The sequence below is a fragment of the Silene latifolia genome, chromosome 1, assembly GCF_048544455.1.
Source record: "Silene latifolia isolate original U9 population chromosome 1, ASM4854445v1, whole genome shotgun sequence".
In the NCBI taxonomy this organism is placed as follows: domain Eukaryota; kingdom Viridiplantae; phylum Streptophyta; class Magnoliopsida; order Caryophyllales; family Caryophyllaceae; genus Silene; species Silene latifolia.
Genome location: NC_133526.1, coordinates 176,080,422 through 176,088,342, shown reverse-complemented (window position 1 = coordinate 176,088,342; position 7,921 = coordinate 176,080,422). Strand labels below are relative to the sequence as shown.

The 7,921-nt window shown below is 40.1% G+C and overlaps 1 non-coding gene across 1 annotated transcript; it reads left to right on the top strand.

Annotated features, from left to right (window-relative positions):
* Positions 1 to 1,238: 1,238 nt before the first annotated feature.
* Positions 1,239 to 1,344, top strand: LOC141622149 (small nucleolar RNA R71). Its single transcript, XR_012532882.1, has one exon. It is a non-coding gene; the product is annotated as a small nucleolar RNA R71 (small nucleolar RNA).
* Positions 1,345 to 7,921: the final 6,577 nt, after the last annotated feature.

The window sequence follows — 7,921 nt, the reverse complement described above, 5'->3', positions numbered from 1 at the left end:
CAATGTCTCAGCGGGTTCAAATTCATTATTACTCGATAAAACCTTTTTACCTCTCGATCGAGGTCTTCAGCAAGTTTTTCACTCGATCGAGCATTCTCAGCCTCTCGATCGAGTTCCTCATTATCAGTACTGTTTGATCAGGTAAAAGATCACTCAATCGAACACTTTCCCCAGAATTTTCACTCGATCGAGTAGTTTCAGCTTCTCGATCGAATCCTTGATTATCCACTTTACTCGATCGACCCTCTAAACCACTCGATCGAGTAATATCACCAGCATTTCTACTCGATCGACCACCACAAATCAATCGATCAAGTATATTCTTCGGAATAAGCATGTTTTCATCAATTGACGCTTGTTCATCATCCGCAACAGCACTCCTCGGGTCTGATATATCCTCAACCAACGACAATTTGGGTCCTTCATAAGAAAGACCACTACGCAAGTTAATCAAATTTATCGTCTCATGAGGATTCTTCTCAGATTGAGACGGTAAAGGACCCTGTTTTCTCGTGGATTGGCTAGCGGCGAGTTGAGCAACTTGAGTTTCGAGTGACTTAATTGATGCTTCTTTCTGTTGGTCACTCATCTGCATCTGCTTAGTCAATGATTGGCGCATCATCTTTAACTCGGGTAATTCACTTACTCCACTTGAAGAAGCTCCTTGGTTAAGCGGTGGAAAAGATGAAGGCTTTTGAAAGCCTTGTTGAGCCTTATGAGGAGGGACATAAACTTGTTGCTGCTGCGGAGGAGGAGTAGGATTAAGCACATTCTAACTGGTCCACCTCAAATTGGGATGGACTCCACTTTGATTATTATAATAGGAACCTCCTCCTTGCCTATATTGCTGAAAGGCAAGGACTTGCTCCTTCTCTGTGAGACAGTCAACAGCAGTGTGACCGTTATTACTCCCACATCTCTCGCAAGTAACGGTTTCTTGTCTAGTCAACAAGTGAACCATCTATTGATCACCAGCTTGTTGCAACTCCAACCTATCAAAACGAGCATTCATGGCTTCCAAGTGAGTGACAAGTGCACTATCAACTGAATGAACTGTGCGAATACCATCTCTCGGGTTCCCATACTCAGCACAATGGGTAGCCATCTCCTCAATAATCCCCCATCCCTTGTCATCATCACTATTTTTCTGAAATCGACCATTAAATGAGGCATGTAATATAGCACGATAGTCGTCATACAACCCATTGTAGAATTGGTTCCATAAGAACCACTGCTCAAATCCATGAAGAGGAAGAGACCGCACCAACTTCTTAAACCGGCACCATGCTTCATACAAGTTTTCATCAGGTGCCTGCTTAAAACTTGTAATTTTTCCTCTCAGCTGATTAGTACGTTGTGGAGGAAAAAAACCTTTTGTAAAAGGCAAGAGCAAGAGTCTCCCAGTTGGTGATACCAGCTGCTTCCCTATCAAGATCAGTGAGCCACTCTCGGGCTTTATCAGTCAAAGAAAAAGGAAATAAAACCTTCTTGATCTTGTCTTAGGTCACTCCCTTAGTAGCGGGAATGGTAGAGCAATAGTCAGTGAAAACCTCCATATGTTTGCACGGATCTTCCCTCACCACGCCTCGGTACAAGTTCCGTTCGACAAAATTGATGTAAGACGGTCAAAGGTCAAATGTGGTTCCATCCTCTTTTGCAAGTTTGAAACCTTTAGGGATCGAGGCAGTTGTGGGTTCTGAGTGACTTACAATGTTAGGCATCTTCACTGGCTTAATAGCAGAAATAGAGTTGTCTTCTTCACAAGACGGATCTTCTGCAAACAAAAAGTGTTGTAGCTCGGGTTCAAAAGTACTCAAGTCTTCCTTTCGAATTTTCCTCTGCAGACGGAGTCTATGCCGAAATAATATTTCTGGTTCAGGATCAGCAGGAACTAATTCTAACCTGTTAGACCTGGGCATACACAACACTGAAGGAAATAAGTGAGAACTGTCTCAAGGAATAAAAATGCCCTAAGACGGATATAAACGAAACAAGCAAGACAGATAGGGCTATTGCCTCCCCGACAACGGCGCCAAAATTTGATATTGTCGTTTCTGTACCAAAAATAAAACCTAAATAAAACTAACAGAAGCTAGTGATAAGTAGGGTCGATCTCCACAGGGAGGCAAGGTATATGTTTAAAAGTCCGTCTATCTAGGTCATAAATGGGGGTTTTGTATTTGATTTTCTAAACTACTGAAGATTTAAAGGAAAGAGAAATAAAGTAAGAGCAGTAAAAGTGAGAAAATATGAAAAAGGTGATCAGATGAGAGAGTATGTCACGATTTCGGTTCACCATGATAGTCTATCGACTCAGTTGCAAATAGCCTAGACAATCTAATGTGAGAAGGGCATGAGAAAGGTCCTTCCGGTCCGCTATCCACCCTAGAATTCCTCTAACTTAACTTCCGTCCTCATTAGGGTAGTCTACTGTTCATAGCAGGTCTATTTATTCCGATCTTCCGATCCAGGAACAAAGTTAACCAGATTAATATAATTTAGAAGCGTCCACTCAACTAAATTGGTGTTACAGTTATATTGCTATGGGGACAGATTCTCACATGTAAATTATCTAGTCTATTCGCTACATCGTCACAATCCTACCATGGATTCCCTAGTCCTAAGATAGAGAGAATTAGCTACTCATGTTCTTAATGTGATTAACAATAACAACAAAAGACATGCTAATTAAAGACATAATTAAAGAATAACAACCAAACATAAATAAGACAAGGGCAAAAGTGATAATTAAAGAACAAGAAATTAATGTAAACAAAGTATTGAGATTAAGGAGAAAAGAATGATTACAATCTTAAAGAATCCGGTGTAGAGAACAATCCTCAAAGCAAAGTACGAGATTAAGCAGTAAAGTAGTTCAGAGATTGATGTGACCATAATTAGCGCATATTTAGCCCCCGAATTAGCCTTGTTCCCATGCTTTTTAGTGCATATTTGGGTCATTTATTGTCTTTAGTTCTTTGTTTTGCATATTCTTTGAGGTTTTGTATCCTTGGTAGGAAAGGAGTGCAAACCTTGCATTTTCATGGCAAAATGGGACTAAATTGATTGAATTCAATGACCAAGCATCAAGGAGAGACAAGATTAGAAGGCCTTTGTACATATTTTAGTAGATGAGCAATGTTGAGGAAAGATCCTTGCATCCCCAAGGAAATCGCCAAGGATTTTACGAAGAAAAGGGAAGAAAAGAAGAAGGATAAAAAGACTAAGGAGCAATCCGTGCGGATTGTCCTGAATCCAGCCGTCCCCAGCACCACAATCCGTGCGTCTTCCTTCAAAGATGCCCGGGCAGCAGCTACCAGAAGACGTGCGTCTTCCTTCAAAGACGCCCGGGCTGAGACTCACGAATCCGCCCGTCCCATGCCTAAGACGCACGGATTCCAGTCCAGCACAAATCCGTTTCTTCAAGCTTCAAAGAAAGAAGCCCTTCCTTCGAAAAATACCGGTGTCTCCCTGCTCAAATCTCAAAAGTGTAATTACTAGTTTAGCCCTTAGTTAACCCTAATACATCCACCTAATTTCCACTATAAATACCCCATTAGTCTAATTAGAAGAGCATGTTCTTCTTATCAATTATTAGAGTAGTTAATATCAAATCCCTCTTTAGTTTTGTAATCAACAATTAATCAAGTTTTAATACAAGTTTTATTTCCTTAATCTCTCTTTTGTTCATCCTTTATTTTGGGTAATTGAAGATTATTTGGGTTATTATTGGGAGATTGACAACCTCTCAATCAAGCATCAAGTACTTCTTTTATTCTTTGCTTTATTATTGGAATCATTAATAGGTATAATTCTCTTAATCCCTTTTTAATTATTGTTAATTACTTTCATTTATTCATCATGTTTCATTTTGTTTGTATGATTGACAACCTTGCTAGCATGATCAACATGATAATGAGTGAGTAGTGACCTAGCTAGGGTTAATGGGTAATTAGGGGAAACCAACATGGGGAATGATTCATGCTTAAATTAATATGCTTTCATGGTTTATTTGCTTGCTTGTTATGATCTCAACTCATGCACATGTTATGTTTGATGAAATGCGAGCCTATGAATCCTTGCTTTTTTTACCCATCACCTATCTTTTCAATGAGACTTGTAAGACATAAACCAACTCGGGTCTCATTAGACCATGCATGTTGTTGAGTAGGGAAGACTAAGTCGACTTGTAGGTGTTGTACAATCTAATCGATTCGGCTACGGGACCCAAACTTTCCTAGGATTGTAAGATATAACCCAACTCAATCCATCACAACAATAATTGCTTGCTTATAATTTGAGAACATGTTTGTATGATCAATTCCCATGATTCCCCTATGACCCCATTATACCCTAGTGCTTTTTATCAATTGTTTACAACCCTTGCAATTCATCTTGTTTATTTACTTTCATTGCTATTTAGTTAGTGACCTTCTACATCAACCCAAATTGTGACACCCCTAAGACACCAATAGTTTCAATAGAAATCTCATCTCAATTCCCGTCCCTTGGGATCCGACCTTTACTTGCCTCTTTACTAATTGTAGAGTTGTTTGTGAAGTTATAAATTGTGTTTTGGTCTAGGTGCTCCTAACGACAAGTTACCGAAAAGATTTAGAACCCGACCAGAGATTAATAGAAGTAAAAAGAGATAAAGAGTTGTAAAAGGTCTGTTTATTAACCTAATTACGACTCCCTTATATAGGGGAGCGATAATTAACAAAATAAAACCTATTACGGAATAAGTCAACCCGTGTAAAACAGCAGACCCCTCGATCGAGCACTTTCAGATCACTCGATCGAGGTCTTCTCCAGCCATTGTACTCGATCGAACAATTAAGGCTCTCGATCGAGTAACTCCCAATAAGCACATTTCAATCGAGCTCTAAGAACTGCTCGATCGACCTCATGTTCCAGCCAAACCACTCGATCGACACATAATTCCACTCGATCGCGTGGATATCCCATGCATCAGCTTCAGTTACGTCCTTGGCAGCTTCAAATGACTTCCTTCACACACCACGAGGCACAACTCTTGCTCGAATGACTCCGTTTCCTTACAATGCATGCTAAACGGGACGAATAATGGTCGACTCCGCTACTTCCAGGTCCATTTCTGCAATATAGGCAAAACAAACCAAAGTAGCCAATTCAGGGCATTTTGCAATACATAGCGATACAAAAAGGCATAGAAATGCGTGCAATAAAAGGCTAAAAAGTCTATATAAATTGCACGTATCAAAAGCAAAGGCGTTGTTGATGTTGCTCAACACCTTGTAGAAGTAGTCAAAGGCTTGTTCATTTTAATGATGAAGGTCTTGCCTAGACCTTGGAACATTATTGTCTTCATTCACATAGTAGTCCGAGTCAAAGAGGTGACAAGGGTCTACATAGCCTTGGTCTAGAGTCATAGCATTTCCAATGTACGGGTTAACAAGTCCTTCAAACTCGTCATCAATAGACCATATACTTTTCTTACTTCTTTCCCTATGTCGGGTGGATCATGAGTTGAGAAGAGCAACTATCCTTTCTTATTATCATGGTCAATGAGGCCTCTATCTATACTTGTCATGGGTGAGCTTTGCAAGTTCTCATTCTTGTTGTAAAAAATTTCATGCTCTTCGAATAGAGCCATTTCAAGATCATAAATATCTTTCTTCCAATTGGGCGGTGTGTCATTATCCTTCTATTTGATATTTCCATCTTTTCCTTGTTATTTGAATGGAGGTTCCATCTTATTCTTGTCACCCTCCCGAGTATAGTGATCAACCATGAAGCATGGCTCAAACAAGTTGGGAGCTTTCATATTCTTATCAAGATTGAAGGTGATTGTTTCATCACCTATTTCAAGTGTGAGCTTTCCATGTTTTACATCGATCACCGCTCCGGCAGTGTTAGGAAAGGTCTTCCTAGAATGATTGAAATGTTGTAATCCTCCTCCATATCAACAATGACAAAGTCCAACGGCATGAAAAACATTCCAACTCTCACGGGTACATCTTTCCATACTCCTAGTGGTTTCTTTGTTGAATGGTCCACAATTTGTAAGGCCATATTGGTGCACTTGATCTCTCCCACCCCTAGTCTTTCACATACCAAATATGGCATGACACTCACACTTGCACCTAGATCACATAGTGCCTTGTTGATTGTGGTGTCGCCAATGGTACATGGAATGGAAAAGCTTCTCGGATCTTTGAGTTTTGGAGGGGAATTTCCTTAAATAATTGCACTACTAATCTTTGTGAAGGCAATGGTTTCCAACTTTCGGATGGACTTATTCTTGGTAAGGATATCTTTTATGTACTTTTCATAGGCCGTAACATGGTGGATTAGCTCCGTGAATGGTATAGAAACCTCGAAGTTCTTCACAATCTCCATGAACTTTCCAAGTTTCTCATCAAAATTGGGCTTAGCTTGGCGACTTGGGAATGGAAGTCTAATCATAATAGGCTCTTTCTCAACTTCTCTAGACTTCTTTTCACTTCTCTTCTTTGATGAGTCATTGGTGGTTGTCTCTACCACCTTAGGATTTTTCCTTAATGGTTCAATCACATCACTTTGCTTGGAATTATCCTCAACAATATCTTCTTCAATCGGCATCTTCGCTCCCTCATATCTTGTACCACTCCTCAAGTGGATAGCATTGATGGTCTAATGTCTTGTAGGAGGATTACCTTGAGGAGGCAATTGTCACTTTTGTCTTTGGGAGCTAGAAGAGGCCAATTGAGACAATTGAGTCTCCAACATTTTGGTTCGAGTAAGGATATTGTTGATAGTAGTATCTTTGGCTTGTCTATTACTTTGCATTTGAGCAAAGAAATCTTGTTGGCTCTTTTGCATTTGGAGGACCGCTTTTTGAACATCAAAAGCTTAGTAATTGGGTTGATTGTAGTATGGTCTTTGAGTAGGATTTCTCATTGGAGGGGGTGTGTATGTGGGTTGAGGGTTTTGGACATTTTGGCTCTTGTATGAAAGATTTAGGTGGAAGTTGGTTTTCTCATTGTAGTAGTTGGAATAAGGTGTGTCATATTTGTATGCTTGGAAGGCATTCACTTATTCACTTGTTCTCCTACATTCGTGTTGATCGTGTCTCTAGCTTCCACAACTTTCATACACTCCAATTGGGATTGAGGATGTTGTCATCATGTTATTGACATGTTGTTTGGGTGATTGAGAAGCTTCATCAAGCTTGGCTATGACTTTCTCAAAATTTAAGTTTATGGTGTCAATATGAGCACTTATTTGGGCACCCAATTCTGTGATGGAGTCCACCTCATGCTTCCCTCCTCTAGTGACTTTTTGTGGCCTACTATATTGGGAGTTATGAACCGCCATTTTTTCGATTGGAACCCATGTTGAGGACATTCCTTGAATCTTCGCATAAGCCATTCCAAAATTGTTGAACAAGGTTCAGTTAGTCCATGATGAGGACAAGAGCGACATGTATCCTTGAATCTTTCCAAAGCCTCGTATAAGGATTCCTCGTCGCTTTGCTTAAACCCGATGATTTGGGCTCTCAACATGTTAGTCTTCTCCGGAGGATAGCACTTCTTGTAGAAGGCAAGTGCCAACTTCTTCCATGAATCGATACCAAGGTTAGCCTTGTCTAGGCTCTTTAACCATTGCTTTGCGGTTCTGATCAAGGAAAAAGGAAACAACACCCATCGAATTTGATCTTGAGTCACTCCGGTTTGAGAAATTGCATCACAAAAGTCACAAAAAGTCTCCATATGTAGATGAGGATCCTCACTAGGCATCCCTCCAAATTGACTTCTCTCAACTAATTGTATGAATGCGGATTTGGCAATGAAATTACCGGTTAGATGTGATGGTGTAGGAGTACCATTTGGCAGGTTCTCCTCGGTTGGTACGGAATGAGATGAGAAATTAGGCATTATAGGTTGATTTTGTGGTTGGT